We start from the raw sequence: 16,770 nt of genomic DNA, 5'->3' as shown, positions 1-16,770 counted from the left end.
AGGGAATTATAGCTATCATTCTTGTTAGAAATAATGAAAAATAACTTATTAAATCTTCATAAATCAAAATTAATAACAGATGCCTCTAGTTTTCCAGCTCTACGTGCAGTATTTTTTCACCAGGATTGCCATTAGCATTAGCACTGCTAGAAATGGTAAAATTCCATTGCATCTTGCCTGAAGTTATCCTCACAGGGCAACATTTTGCTAGTCCTAGTCTATGAGTCACTAGTCCCATTGGTGTCAAATGTATGAATAAGACAAGCCAAGCTTGGCTCTCCTGAGTACTATAGCCAAAAAAACCCATACAAACAAACAAAAAACCTCTCATGTCTAAGCCCACTGATACTCCAGAGAGTTCACAGTCTGTAACAACTTTGCCTGTAATACCTCTCTGACATAAACGTCAGTCACCCTTTAGCATAAGGAAAATTCTGTGCCTGCCTCCCTAAACCAAGACTCATGTATAACCTCTTCAGATGTTATTCCTGTTTATAAATGCAGTAACTGAATTTGAAAGACCAAATCATTTGCCCATGGTTATTCACGAAATCAGTGACGGAGCTGGTCTTGGACAATAAGAGCTCCTGGGTCCCAAAACCCTAGACCTAACTACAAATCATGACGACCTACCTTTGTATGTTTGCAATATGAATGATATAAACATGTAGATGTAGAAAGCGACAGGTAATCTGACTGTGAAAGGAAAGGCCTTATGAAAGCTTGCAAGTAGTTTTCAGATCACAAAAGCTTCCTGGTAAAACTTAATCCCTCTCCTTTCAAAGAAAATATTGTATGCTCTCCTACTATGTCCACAATAAAATTAATTTAAACAGCATTCCCGATGCAACACAAATACAGTGAGACAAACTTTAATCTGGTCACCAGGCTTTAAGCTGCTGCAAGGAAAAAGATCAGAGCAACGTACATTTCAGACGTCAGGACAGTTGACAAAGGTTCATCCTGAAGGATCTATTTAGTCTTGCACTTGCCATGCCCTTTCTATATGTATCTCCAGGGCAATTAGATGCAGAAGGCATCCTGACTACTTGGTTTGGCTACTTGGTTTTGGCTACTTTAAGTGCTTTCTGAAAGGCCAAACCAATTGTCATTAGCTTTTCTATCCTTCTATCCTTCCTTATACCACCAAGTATAAATCCTATAGACTACACAATAAATAACAGAGCACAAAACAAGAAGTGTGTATCTGAAAATATGGGCAAGACTGCCAAGCACCCAGGAAGAGCAATGAATACTTTCTCTTTTCACACTGTGATGTGCAGTCTGATACACCATACCTCAGAAGGCAGCTAATGGTTAGAACCAAATAGTCATTAAATTCCACCAAACTGCAAATCTCCTCTCAGCAGATGAGATTGGATGAGGCCCTCTCCATATCCTTCTTAATCAGCTTCTGATCTGATCACTGTTGAACAACGCAAACCGCTTCTTTTAGGCCTTATGTAAAGGAAGAAAATCAGCACTCAGTTGAAAGACTACATTCAGTTACAAAGTTAAATTTGACATCTTAGTAGAACTTTGCATATTGTTTACAAAAGACAACTACTACAATTCATCTGTTCTTGCAAAAGAGGCCAGAAGTTAATGCACAATAAAGACAGAGGAATTTTAAGTAAAGAGGAGACAAAAAAATATTTTCTAAAGAAAAGCAAGTGCCAGAGGTAATCAGGTGTGTTCAACTTATTTACTTTTTTTTTTTTTTCTGATTTGTTATACCTCTGACGGGTATTTGGCTCCCTCTCTAAATCAGTCCTGATCTTTATGGTCTATCATTCAGAAATCTCTCCATAATGATCTCTTGAATTCCTTCTATTTCTGCCATGCTTTTTAATATAATAAAGCAAGGTTTGTGGGGAGAGGTAATGTCTTTTATTAGAACAACCGATAGAGACAGGAAAAAAATCCAAGCTTTCAATTATAAAAATGGGACTCCTTTTTGATGGAAGCAGTATTTAAACTAAACAAAGGCTCCCAAGTGAGTGTCAATGAGCTATATATAAGAAATTAAAATATGTTTGATTATTGAGAAGATTTGAATTACTTCTTATTTTAGAAAGTTCCTATTTAAGCAAGTCTTCACAACAGAATTAAGTAGTGTGAACTTTACTAACAGTTTTTTTTAAAGCTTAATCCACACCCACATCAAAACAAAGACAGAAGGCTGAGCTCTTTACACATAAGGTGGCTTTTCACACATAACCTTAACAGTAAGCCTTATGCTTTTTTTCAGGGAAATACAAAGCTGAAGATAATGAAGTTGCCTCAATTTACATATCTTCCAAGAAGTGGAAATTGCGAAACTACAGACAACAAACATTGGTTAATCAGTCTAGAGAAAAAGGTGCAAAGGCAAAACTCAGAAATGGGTTTGTTTAAAAGTTGCCACAGGCAGAAAGGACCTTGAGCTATGAATGGTTTTGTTTTGCTAATCTACTTAATGTTTTAGTGACAAAAATTCTTGAATAATTGATTCTGACTTTGCACAAGTGTGAATTGGATAACTTATTCTTAAAAAACCTAACACCTTGTTTGTAATTAAACAAGTCTTTCTGAAGACCCGTTTTCTTAAACAAGTCTTTCTTTATATGGGAAAAATAATCCTTGTCGTCATCGTGTGAGCAACTTCTATTAAAGTCAGCAGCACCTTGCCTACTGTGAGATTTTCTGAATCTGTAACTCTTCATCAGTATAGCTGTCAGCTGCTGAGCCTGAGGAAGCTGTCATACAGACAATATTCAAATGCAGTTATGTTTTCCCCACAGTGCTGTTGAAAGGAAACCCTTGTGTTAACAAAGCCTGGGAGACATTAGTATCTTGCAATAGAAACAAACAGATGAAATGTCTCATAAACTGATAAACACTTTGCAAATGCAATGTGTCTTCAGAGCTGAAACTACAAACCAACAAGGATTTTTAAATCTCTTTTACAAATACAGGTTAGAAGTGTTCAGAATTTGTGGAAAAGTTCTTCTTCAGTGTAGACCATGGCTTGATGTTTATTCATATACTGTAGTAAGCAAATGAGAAATTAAGCACTTTGTAAACGATGCATCATTTTAACTAGTTGATCCACACTACTGACATTTGGCATAACTGCAGGCATACACAATATTTTCAAATAACAATTCTCCAAACAAGCTGGGGCCTGGGCTAACACCAATGAAGGATGAAGAGAGGCTGCCTACATATTCACCTGAATTCTACTTTATTCAACTACAAATTTTAACTGTCTATAGTGTTTCATATTGTCCACAACACACAAATACATTCCTCTATCTTGAGTACTTCCAGTTCCGCAACATGTAATACCTACCTTCAGCTGTTGCCTTAGATGGGAGAAGCCGACCCTATACCCTTTCCTCTCCAGTTGATCATGTGTTTTGAATGTCTTTAATGATACCTCCACATGTAGTTTGATTTAACATTGGTAGTATCATTCAGCTCATGATGTTCTTGCTCTGAACCATGTCACCCAGCTACCAGTGGAGTAGCTGTAGCTCCATGCTGCTGTACACCTTGACTTGTAAGGCAGACATGAGTACACACAGAGTTACCTTGTTAATTGGAAAATGACTTCATCAAAAGTGACTCGCAGAAAATGATGAACATCACTTTAGAAAAATCAAAGAGACAATAAAATATGGCCAATAACAAAGCTCTAATGCTTTCTTTAGTATTTTTTACTCTCTTTAGTCCTATTTAGTACTATCTTTAGTACTTCACTGATGCCAGTATATTGTCTCTGGATTAAGCTGGAGAGCCTAGATTTTCAAACCTGCCTACTTCGTTCTCGTATCTCAGTGTTTGGCTATCCACTTCCCAACAAGTAAGTGTCACCATAATTAAAGAGCAAGTTCTGAAGAAGCAGTCAGGCAAGCCAAGATACAGTGACAGCAAAAACACTCAGGAGGCAAGAGGGACCCCAAAGGGTACAATAGTCAGTCTACATACATTCAGCAGCTGTAGTTGTGCCATTTCAGATGAAAGCTAGTTGTCTAGCTTATTTCTTAAAGGAAAATATGAAATCAGGCATTCCTGCTCTTGGCTACTGGTTTCTGCCTTTTTCTGGAGACTCACTGACAGCATATACATTTCAAACAGCTCGTAGGCCAGACCTACCTGTAGAAGGCTTTAATGTTATAATGGAGACAATACTAGCAAAATGGTCTTGGTGAAGTCACAGCTTATGCCTGCAGAACTGCACCTGTAGCCTTATTATCTATTCTGGTTTTCCAGAATCAAAATCATATCAAAATCAATAATTTCACAAGTATAACTGCATCAGAAATAGATTTTTTTTGCCAGTATGGCTATGTTGGCTACAAATCCCTTCGCAGCACACTCTGACCTCTCTAGCCAAAATGTGCAGACCTGTCCCTAGACTTACTCCCAAATAGCTGTAGAAGTGGAAGAGAAATAAACTGGTGAGCTTTTTTCTGGTGTCCTTATACACTCTCAGTAACACTATACTCCATGCAATTTTATGTCCTTTGAGTGTTTTGGCCTGTATTACTTAGAATAGATCAGCTAGACAGTCACTATCAGAGCTGTCTGCTGTACCTGGCCACACTGCCTCCTGCGTTACTAAGATGCTCTTTCTCTCAACCTGTTAGGGAGCTTGGGGTAGCCTGATGCTCTCTCTCACTGATAGCTTCATGGATTGTCTTCCCTACAATCCCATGATATGTAGCTATATTTTTCTTTCCAGGCCTAAGTTTCTCACAGAGAACTGTGAATAACCTTTGAGCTCTCAAAAAAATCTGTGACCATTTTTAAACTTTGGCGACTGCATTTTAATCATGGCCTATTTTCAAGGCTCTCTTTCTAAGGAAAAAGACTAGCAACATTCTGAAATCTCTTCTGTATTCCAGGCCTCACAAATCAGACAAGGATGGGCAGCCATGGGCTTTGGGAAGTTACAGAATGCTAGCCTCTGTCTCCAGGTGATACTTTATCTTCCTTCTGACTACTAATAAAGGTAATAACTGTGACAATAATTTTAATGATTTTGCTGTAAGACCAAAAAGCTTCCAAAGCAACTCATCCAGAGATGCAGACTAATAAAAACAATAACATATGAAAAAGATACCCATATGGCTAAGAGAGGAAAAGGGTTGGCAACTTTTTAGAGACATGTTCCAAGCACTATTCTTCTTTCTCAAATTAGAGTTAAAGAGCATGATAAGTAGCCATTTCCCTTAAATATAGTAAAGATGCCACAGATGGCGACATCTTGCCTTTTTGAAAGGCACTGCCAGCACTCCCAAATACCACTCAAAGTGTATACATGCCTCTCTTGTTAACTCTGGATCCCCAGTCTAGGACACTGTCATAATTTGAGTACAACTGTAGAGGAACCAATTAGATGCATGTGGGGTGAGCGTATCCAGACATGTCGGCAGCACCCGCTAAGACCTTTGATACCTCTCATTTTAACAAAAATATATTTCTCCTTTGCTCGTATTTACTAAGCTAAAGGCACAGTATGAGAATGAGAGCTTTTGCTTTTAACTCAGTGATAGAATTTTGGTTTTAGGCTGTACAACTGTCCTCATGTCAACAGTGATTATTCTGCCACAATGCCATTTCAGAGAAAGTAAAGGATGGGGATGTTGCATTAATACATAAGATATTTTCTTTACCATTAAGAGTTTCAGAAAGATGAGGACTTTGTGAAGTTATTAAGTATTACTAATAAAATTTATTTTTCTTTTGTCCTAATGGAAAAAAATCATAACGGTCAAACTGTCTCTGTGTGCGTCTTTCTTCCAATTTGAATAACATTTGCATCCACGGGGCAATTGCAGCCAAATCTGAGAAAGGACAGAGGTCTCAAGATAATCACATTCCTGTAAGTTTTGTAGAAAGGGACTGTACTAAGGACAAGAGACCCTGAAAATGTCTCTGTATGTATCCCATCTCAGGGAACAGCTAAAGCACAAAATTATTAAACATGTTGGAATCCAGAGGGAGGAGAGACTTTGCCTCAGCTATCAGAAAAAACTCAGTCAGATCTTGCACATTCTTGGACACTACGTTAAACAACAGTAAGATGCAAACTGACAGGAAAATTAATCCCAGTCTTCACTGACATGTAGTCATAGATTAGCCCATCTCATTCAAGCACTTGGCCTGAATAACATAGCCATTATTTTCCTGGGTTTTGACCTTGAATGTCTGGTTTATCTTACTGGCTTCCCTTTGGCCTTGGCACATTAGTTTTCTGAATTAACTTCCAGAGTCAGTATGTGATGATTCTGTTTGGACTGGCATATCATATGCTGACTTATCATTCGAATGGAGTAACATTTGTGAACATTGTAACATTGAGAATGCACCAGTACACTGCTGCAAGGGTCACCTGTATTTCCAGCTTGTTTTGAATGAGATTGCGGACTAGTTGAGAGGATTAACAGGTGAATATTCACCATATGGTTGCTTATTCTTACATTCTTTACCTAAGTACTCACACCAGGTCACTGCTGCTCCCAAATGAATGTTAGGCTACATGCATCAGTTCTGTCTTCATGCGAGTGGTTCTTCTGTTAAAGTATTTTAACCATGCTCCAGATGATTAGATTCTAGATCTTCATCAGCCACTAATTCTAGCACCAGCAGCCAGAGTTTGTGTCATCAGCCACACCTGTTTCTTCCTACAGTTCCCATATTGGGATAAACTCCTGCTTTTCTATTAATATTTAAAAAAAACATAATTCAAACGCTAAAAACATATAGTGTGGAAGTACTGAGAATTCTTATCATGTGAAATAAGTAAAGATTTCTGCTCAAACTACACAGTCAATCTAGTTTGTGTAAGGTCACTTTTTGCTTACAGCACATGAAACCTGAGATACGTAAGTGGCAGATGTTAGGAAAAGAAAGAGGGTCACCATATATTTATGGTGGAGATTAAGAGAGAGGTAACATTTCAGAATGATGACTGTTTTTAAATGATCTAGCCTCTGAGCTAATATTTGTTGTTAGTGTAATGTGATTGAGACTTTTCATTTATATTTATTTATATTATTTTAAAAATCTAGTTTATAGGAGCAAGTGGAGGAGTCTTAATCCGAGAAGCCAATGAAACAAGCATGGACACCATTGTATGCCTGCATGGGAAAACTAAATAGTGCTTCTATTCAGCTTCAGCTACTCTGAAATAGCTTTGATGGTATAAGTCTGGAATGACTCCCCACTGTGACATTTTAATTCCAGAAAATCATTGATTTATTTTGGAAGACAGTATATGTATACATAATTACTCTGAATAGCTATTCTGGCCAACATTGCTCTGCAGACAAGCATAGAGTGTGATTTTCAGCAGTTTTTTAGTTGCCTGGTTCACAGCAAAATCTGTGGGAAGATGATGTTTAAATCTCTCAAATCTCAGCAAAAAATCTCAAGCCTGTAGTTAGCGCAATGTAAAGTATGTTTTAACTTATATGTTAGCAGCTTTTTGTTTCAGATTAAGTAAAAATGTAATTTGTAATGGTTTTACTACTGAGAATATGAAAAAAAATCCTTTCATTACTTGCTTGATCTTACTCTAAATATTCCTTGTTTAGCTTTGTGTAATGAAATTGAAGATGTCAAAATTACACACTGTTTGAATTGAAAATGTGACATAGTTTGTTCAAGAAAGCTCAAATAAAAGAGTAATTGTTATATATTTTTCCCAATACTAATAATCTGTCATTGAAACAGCCTGGATTTCACATTAAAATTGCTCCAAATTCACACAATAACTTGTAACTCTGTAGAACAACTGTAAGCCAATGGCTGAAATCTTGAGACTGAGAAGGACTGAAAATAGCTCTTTAGCCCTGGAAGAGGCCTTAAGAGGTCATCCTGAGCAGAGGCCACAGCAACTACACAGCTTCTGTGGTCCTCGAAGGAATGGTGTTCAAAGCATTCTTAAAACCTATTAGTTCTAAATACTGATTAAAAACAAGAGAAAACAAGCTGGAAAATGTTCATGAATTTTTTCTTCATATTTTAACTTGCTGAATTTTGCTTTAATTTTTAGCTTTAGCTTTATTTACCTGTAATTAACTAAATTTTGATAAACTTCAGGTAAAGTTTTATACTGAAAATAAAAGTGAGTGTGTCTATGCACGTATAAAACAGTAGGGAGCTTCAAGATAATTAACTTAATCTTTCTGACAATTTTTTTAAACAGTTCTGTTACTAGGCCTAGAGTGTAGAGAAGGTTTCAAACCGTGAGCCACATAACTGCAGGAACTTGTGGAATTCAAGGAGTCTGTGGACTACTTCCAGGGGATCAGCGAAAGATAAGGAAGAAAGATCAGCAACTGAAAGTTTGTTAGCCAGACAGCTGCACATCCATAACAAATGTTTTGTGAATCTGCAAATCAAAAAAGAGCGATCTAAACTGTTGTCAATACTTTAAAGAAGAGCTGTCTGTGCCTGTCCACACACAGAACGATCTAGACAAGTCTGCAAAGTTTGAATCCAGGCAGTATCAATTAAAACAGCAATTCTGTTAAAAGAGCTTGTCATTAATACAGTTCCTAGCTTTACTGTTGGGACAACGTAATGGAAATTTTTAATTTTACTGCTTATCAGGATAAATAAACACCCTAGACTTTAACCTAGCGGTTTTATTCTTGCATATTTATAATCTATAACATTATATAGGCAACAATTTTTAGAAGTTACATGATTAAGTCAAGAGTGAAGAGATAAATAGAAAAAAAAGTCATAAACATAATCTATATGTTCGTGTTGTTCTATATTTATACTCTTCTTAGAGGCCACAGCTGCATATATAGCTGGATTTCTGGAACTAACTAAAGAATTTCATCTCTTTCATAAAGAGGTACACATGTTTATCTATCATCTTAGCTGTTTTGGAAAAAAATTAGATAAACAGAAAAAGTAGTAGTAGGTACAAATGCAACAGCTAAGTATAAACTCCTCCTTAGTTAGGTACATATTCAAAAGGATCAAGCTTTAACCTTCCAGCACTTTGGAATGCTACTTTTCTTCCATTACCCGTGGCACATAACCAGACTTCAGCAGTAAGGTTAAAAACCTTTGATAGCCAAGCAAATATCCCAATATTTTTACATGCTCAAACGTACTAAAAAGCATCTAAACAAGATCCTACATTCATGCTAAAAGAAAAAATAAAGAAAAATCAGAGGAGTAAAGGTGGATTTTGTCTGCATAGGCTAAGAAGCTTTCCACTCTTAGCCTTTCTAGGCAGTTGAATTGTAATGGAGCTGAGAACTCCGTCCTGTTTCAGCAAAGCATTTAAAAAGCCTGTTTGAGATTTACTGCAGTTAATAAAATTTAGTATGCTTAACTTCATACTCAAACTCATATTGTTTTCTGAACTGGCATGGCTGATAACAAAGGGGTTTGTTTAAAAAAGGAGAGAAACAAACAGTTCATACAATCTTCATAGGCACAAATTCTATCTGCAGTTTACCTTTGACTGAGTGGAATAAGCAGCGGAATAACCCAAACCCTATTTGTACATTTACTCTAAGTGGACTGTGGTACCAGAAACACACATTTAAAGACAGAAATAGCAGTTAAGTCATTTAGCTCTGTCATGCAGAAGTCATACATACCTACATAGATAGCCTATTATCATACTGATACACATTCTTTGACACTATCTGTTGGCAGGGATGAGAAAAGACAGTTCTGTTTGTACCTCAGCACTTCTGTTTCCAACCAATTAAAAAGCCACTCGGCTTTGCTTCCAGTCACATGCAAGCACAGAAATGTAATAATTGCTCATCATATATTATATTGAAATCTTACTTGCAGATAGCTTGTGGTATTTCAGTAACTACACAATTTCAATACTGCTTCTAGAAAATACCTAGCTATATTTTGTTATATAGAAAATCATCATAAAATGAAACAAAATCTTCTGTATTTTCCATTAAATTCAGACTTGCCAGGTCAGATGTTTGTTTTATGGCAAGCATATTGCTGTTCTTAAGCAATTATGTAAAAATTATCATTAATAAAGGACACCGATAACGGGGAATAATAACTAAGAAATGGTGTGTACCACTGTCTCCAGCCACCCTGGGGAGAGCATTGTTTTTAACTGTCAGAAGTGATACTACCAGTGTGAGTATTTTCACAAGTTTTCTTATCCAAGGATCATTTGGATGGAGTAGAAGCCATTGAAAGGCGAGCTAACAAAAAATTGTATCTTTTACAAGTCATCATCCTCGACCTCTTGCTACATCTCTTGGTTTGTAGAGTACTGGAAAAGGTATGTTCCTCTGAAGAAAACTGAGAACTTATGTATATGGCAGATAGACAACCAATAAGATGAAGAAAGATATACTCACACTATTCTGTTTAGAAGGAAAAAATGGCAGTTACTAGGCTGGCAAAGCAAGTTTCACAATCATATATAAAATACACACATATCTATGATATGTTGAAAATGTGCTGACATTATGTTTGCAAAATAAAGAAGCTCAGTGGCAAATCAGTATTTGAGAGATGCAGACTAACTACAAAAAAAAAGAAAAAGAGAAAATGTGGATAACTGAAAGCGCACATTTCAATTCTGGGAATACATGACAGTAGCAGGCTTTTAAGATATTAAATGAGATGTTTAATAAATTCAGTCTTTATTGCAGATTTAGCCAGAATTTTTCAGAGGGAGAATGTATGAGGCTTATTAAATGATTATGGACTGTAATTCCATGGCAGCTATCCCACTTAAATGTGAAAGTCTGTATGGAAAAGATGGTATTGGTAACCAAAATTCAAGGTTTTGTGGTCTTTTTAGGATGTGACACAGGAACAGGAGGGCCAATCATCCCCTGTTAAGGGGGAGGGGGAGCAAATCATCTCCATCCCGTAACCAAAGCACAGAGCATGGTAATACTAAGTGTCACTGAAGTGACCAGAGGTAACTCCTTTTCTCTGCTGACTCTACACAGAGCCTGGGTACCTAATACAGATACTCTGAGTCATTCGGCTGGGCTAACTACCTGCTTTTTGGGAACTGTAAACGCTAAGCTGGGCCTTCATGCCTAAATAGGCATCTCTTAATATGTAACAGAATGTTTTCTCAAAGGATAACCTGCTCTAAGTACATGAATAAGCTTCATCACTAGCCATCTTGACAATTATCACACATCCAAGACGAAAAAAGGAGGGAATTGTCCTTTGTGTTAAGGAGATGTGGAAGGAGAGTCACAAGTAAAATAGCAAAGAAGCAAATTCTGAAGGAAAAGATTTGACTGGTATCCTTCAGAATGCCATACTTAGCAAGTAGCACTGCCACATTCCCTTTTCGAACCAGCAGCTCTCAATTACAGAACAAAGCATTTAGCACTCTCCTAAACTCTAGTTATGTCTGTATCATAACTTAGTCTGTTCTCAGACTCCCAAAAAAAACTTAAATTACCTTGTGTTCTTTTCTAAAAGTCTCCACTTTCTTGAAACTTAAGCTTTAAGAGACAGCAAAGATAAGAGATGCTTTGAGAGATACTTACCAGGGACGCTGGACTTGACTCACAAGAGCTGTCTCATTCCACTCATGACCATAAAAAGAGGGGGGAAATGGGACTGTTAATACTAGATTATCACCTGCTATCACATGCTTAATGTGCTGTAAGATAGAAGGCTAGAGAAAATTTGCATGCTTTATCACAGAGCTCAAACTTAACTGCTGGCCACATTGATGTAACTGATGAACAGAAGATCATAGTCTGGACTGTGCTTATTAGATGTGCATATAATATGTAATTCAGGGTGATGGTGGCAACAAATTGCTTAATGTATCTACTTACTTGCTTACAGAACAGAAGGTTGACAAAGCAGTAAAAGTATATCCGTGTACATTATTCATGTACATTTATCTGTCAGCAGATGCAGTTAAAATCCTCTTGATAATTACTTTCAATATTGATTAAAAATAGTGTGCATGTTTTACCATAACTGGAGATAATCTTTTCATCTTTTATGTATTCCGAAAGCCACACCTGATAACTCACTAATGAGCTGTCATGCAGTCCTTAAATACTGTGGTCATTTACAGGGCATATCTTCTAAATTAGTCAAGCAAATTTAAAAGAGGGAGCAAAATTTTGGCTATCGTTAAGTTACTATATACGCATCACAGAAATCTCACTTCTAAACTATAACTGCCACGGTGCCCAACTCTGTATTGATAAGTCTCCTGTTACATTCACTAGACTGCTAAAGGAGACTAATGGTTAAAGTACTCCTGTCTCTTTGTGGCTGAGAGAAAGCATGAGAGCTCAACATTTCACAGATTTCTGGGAAGCTAATAAGATGTGCGGCTGACGCTGCATGCCAAGAAATGGGCAAATGGCAGCAGAAAATCATTTCAAGTACTTCAGGATCTTTGCTGAGTCATATCAGTTTCAGCGTCTGCGCGAGCAAGTCCGTGTGGATTCCACATCAAACTTGAAACTATCAGTAAGCGTTTTTGCCTGCCTTTTATATTTTTATAGCTAATTTACACCATCTGCCTAAGAAAACCAAAACAAATTGAAAAGTGGAGACACAGACCATGTGTCTGAACAACTTATACAGCCACTAACTTGACAGATCCAAATCCAACTGCACATGCACCGCTACTGAAAAACAGTATTTTCCCTAGAGTCCGCCTGATAAATGGTGAAACTATCATCAATACAGACAGAATTATTATAGTATAAAATTTCTACTAACTCCTGTTCATTTTCTGACAGAGCAACCAACACATCTGTTATTACTCTACATGCCTTGCCACTTTTAGGGCTAGCACATGGCTCAAGGCACCTCCCTTAAACTAGATGGGTGGGCAGAGCAGAAACTGGTTTATTTATCAGAGGTAGCACTGAGAAGGCACTTCCACTCAGAGACACCAGTTTTGGGGCACAATTTTCCTCCCTTGCTGCATGAAGGTAAGAGACCCTCTGCCTGCTGAGCAGCAAATTATAATAACCATGCTCAGCTCAGCTCAGCTCCACAGTGCTGACTGATACATTTGGTCAGAAGGTAGAGCCAAAATTCTTCTTCTTTCCTCTCTCTGCTTGTCTGCTTGCTGAGCGCCAGAGGACAAATAGCACTCAATGCCTATGGTACCCCTCTATACCCCTAAATAGGACATCCCAATCACCTATCCATGAGTAATGGTTAAGAAATAAGGCCCACACTGATTCCTATTTCCTGACTAGGTAGAGACAGAATATAAGCCTTTCTGGAAATCAGTGCTACAATTGCTTTACTGCTATTGAAGATCCTAAACTATCCAGATGGAGAGCACAAGTAGCAGCTAAATACCACCCATAAGAGAAGCAGATACAATTCTCACCCTATCATTGTCAGCTTTCAACCTACTAGCACTACCTCAGTCTTGCTGCTAGCTAGCTCTCACCTGTAGTCCCCTTAACCAGACAAACCTTTCAAGAGTACGGGCTGCGTCAGGGGATAAGCCTAGGTTTTACTGGCATACCAAAACATGCCTGCAACCCATGTCTTTGCTCCAGCTCTTTCAACAAATCTCAGTTGATACAATCAATGGATGGACTGCACTACTTTTGAGAGAGCGTCATTGCTGACAGCTGTGTTAATTGAACATTTACAAACTCAATTCTTTAGTACTTTTTAATTTATTTGTGAATTTGGCTGTTTTTTTAACAGTATTTCAAAAATTTATACTTGGAATATAAACTACTTCATGGGATCAGAGCTTCAACAGACCTCCAAAACAGAGCTTGCTGTTAGACAGGAATAAGTCTATCAGGAAGACAAAAGAACATACTCTCAATTTCATCACTACCATTTTTATTTTCAAAAATGCTTTGTTCTAGAGCCATTTGGTTACCTTTATCTCCCGCTCACAAAGATTTAGAATACTATAGCCTAGGAGTTAGACAGTAGTAAAAAGATTTATTAAGTTATGCTGCTTACTAGAGCGGTGTGCCTTGTTCACTCTAAAGGCTGCTTCAATCTCCCTTAAAAGATTATTTGAACAAAAATAATTCAGAGCGAAAAAAATTACTAGCCTGTATGCTGCAGATTTATCCCACCTGTCTCTAATTTAATCATATTAAATAGCTGAAGCAACTTAAATACCATATTCTTCCTTCTGCCATCACTGTTGATATTAACTATATTTGTAGATGCCACAAACATTTATTTGTTCTTGCTATACAGTAAACGTTGTTATGTTAGGAACCCTAGTGCAATGAAGTTTCTCTTTAACAAACATCTACCTTAAGGGAAAGTATAGTGTCCGCAGCTTGCTACAGGTAGCAACATGCTATTAAGTGAGAACTAACTAGCAAAGATTCTGCATTTAACAGTTTGTCATATGTTAGCAGTTCAAAGTAAAGATTTTCAGGAGCCTAGGATTAATCTTGCTCTTTAACTCTGTGTTAGTTATTATGTGGAGGGAAGCAGACAGAAATTGCAACAGATCAAGGAGAGGGAAAAAACAAGAGGACTCTTCAAATGTTGCTAGTTTTTGAAATATCTGGGAGTATGTTTAAAAAATACAGTTCAGTGCCATTGTTTCTGTATGACCATATCTTCTACACAGGACTTTTCTGGACACTGCAGTCACAAAATTTAGTTTGAGAAATTTTGCAGGAAAACATTCAATCTCTAGTTTTTTGTTTCTTTATTGCTTTTGAGTTTTTTTGCAATCTAACTGTAATCCAGTCATGGATTTATAAGACATATTTTTCTTATAAAGAAGTACACTTTGCATAATTCAGAAGATTTTTACACAGAACTGTATTCTCAGATGGATAAAGATGTGCAAATTCCTCAAAATCAAAGGGAGCTGATACCCAGGAGGGCAAAGCAGACAAAACAGCCCATCAGCAACTCAACCACATGAAAGACCACAAAGAAACTCCAAAGCCACCCACGCGGCTGCCTGAGGAGCCTGTCAAGGAATGAGAGGCTCTTGTTCAGCTCATGTTGCTGCTGGAAATGTGTTTGAACAGTTTGGCAATACATCTGGATTTTACGAGTGGCACACAAAAATGAGAAAAAATGAAAATGGATTGGATTACGTCTTGCAGTACATTGGCAGTGTCACATCTCAGCTAACTAGTATGTAATATAATTTATAAGAGAATGGAACAATATCCTGCATTCATTATTTCCAGAGAGGTAGCTGATAAACTTATTAACAGTGTTAGTACAGAGTTAACAAGATAGTCACCTAAAAGGCAGGGAAGATAGGATCCTTTTCCTGGTATCTTAACCTGTTCTTTTTATTTTTTAAGATATCTAGAAAGTTTCTGTTTCTGAAAAATTAATATTTAGGCGTTGAACATCAGAGAGACATAAAAACAGCATAGGTATGAGGAAGAATCAACCTTTTTGTTTCTATGCCTTTGCTGGAAACTATCAGTAGTTAGAGAATAACACTACTACTATTGTATCACTTGTTACTGCTTTTTATCTGATTGTTGTATATAAAGGTGGCAGAAATGTCCCATCTTTCTGCCTACGAATCTGAAGATTTCTCCTCAAAATTCTTCGCTTTGCCCAGTCAGAAAGGAATATGACAAGAGGTATGCACGTTCGAAGTATTGGTCAGTAAGCACTAAAAACAATCTGTTTCAAATTTTGATCTCTTCTTACACTAGTGTAGCTCAGCTAGCTGCACTGAATTGCGATGAGCGTTTTTGATGAGAAGACACTTATTTAAAGTACATTTTAAATAAATTGTTTTAGCTGCCTTCAAATTGCTGCAGGGAGTAGAAGGGAGAGCGAGGAAGAAACATTGAAGACACTTGTCTTGTTAAATGCTCCGTTGTTTTGTTCGCTTTGTGAATCTGAAGTAAAATGGAAAAGATCTTAAGTACACATGGTGAAGACTGTGAACTCCTTATTCAGTCTCTGTTTAATCTTCCACAACACTTTTTGTTTAAATTTGTGAGTGACTCATAGCAATGGCTTCAGCCAAGCCGAGCACAGACAGACTCTGTGCGTGCCCACACAAATGCTGATGAGTCTATTCCCAGTGTTGGCTTGTAAGAGTCCCACTATCACCATCTGGGGCTTTTTTGAGGAAAGATCATTCTTCACATAGGCCTCTGCCAAGGTGTCTCATGTTCTGGTGATGGGAATAGCTGGAGACAAGACACTCTGTTTTCATTTTCATTTATGACCTAATACCGCAGATTATTTTTTGCATTAGATCAAAAGAAATATTTGTTCTGTGAATTATGCTCTTACAGTCCCGTGCATAATGGTCTTTTATTTACAGTAAAAAGCTCTCCAGGCAGTTCCTTTAGTATAAAACAAATTTATGTAGCAACAACATTCTCTAAATAAGAACCTATTCACATGACATTGCTTCGTGTTCCATACAGTTAGGACACTTCAGTGGCCAGAACAAAAAATTCATTAGCTTTGGCCATCCCAATTAAAATGGTAAATTCTCTCTCACATGAAAATCCTCTTCCTCATGCAGACTCTCAGCACATGACTAAGTTGAAAATAGTTATTTTATTCTACAGTATGTTCTGCACTATAGTTGCCCTTCTTGTTCCTGCAATAATTAGACAGCACACTTGTTTAACATGTAGATCTTCTTTTTAAAAAGCAGGCAGGATGTTATTATCCACCAAGTATAGAAGGCCCAGCCTAGGGGAGCACAACTGTGCTACAATGACCTAAATTTTAAAATAAAGGGTTCTACCCCACCGTATTTTTCTACGATGGATTGTTTTCCTCTGCAGATGTAGTTTTCAGTCAGATCCATTTTCT

General features: G+C 37.3%; 1 protein-coding gene across 25 annotated transcripts in view; it reads right to left on the bottom strand.

Annotated features, from left to right (window-relative positions):
• The window catches only part of SMAD1 (SMAD family member 1), a 115,069-nt gene that overhangs the window by 74,654 nt on the left and 23,645 nt on the right, over nucleotides 1-16,770 (bottom strand). The window contains exon 3 of one of the 25 annotated variants that reach the window (XM_068942180.1): nucleotides 11,523-11,563. The exons of the other annotated variants lie outside the window; for them this stretch is intronic. The gene's annotated coding sequence lies outside the window, so the exon portion shown is untranslated. The remainder of the gene's footprint in view (nucleotides 1-11,522; nucleotides 11,564-16,770) is intronic. 25 annotated transcript variants of the gene reach the window in all.

This window comes from Struthio camelus, chromosome 4 (assembly GCF_040807025.1).
Source record: "Struthio camelus isolate bStrCam1 chromosome 4, bStrCam1.hap1, whole genome shotgun sequence".
Classification (NCBI taxonomy): Eukaryota; Metazoa; Chordata; class Aves; order Struthioniformes; family Struthionidae; genus Struthio; species Struthio camelus.
This window is presented reverse-complemented; position numbering and strand designations above follow the sequence as displayed.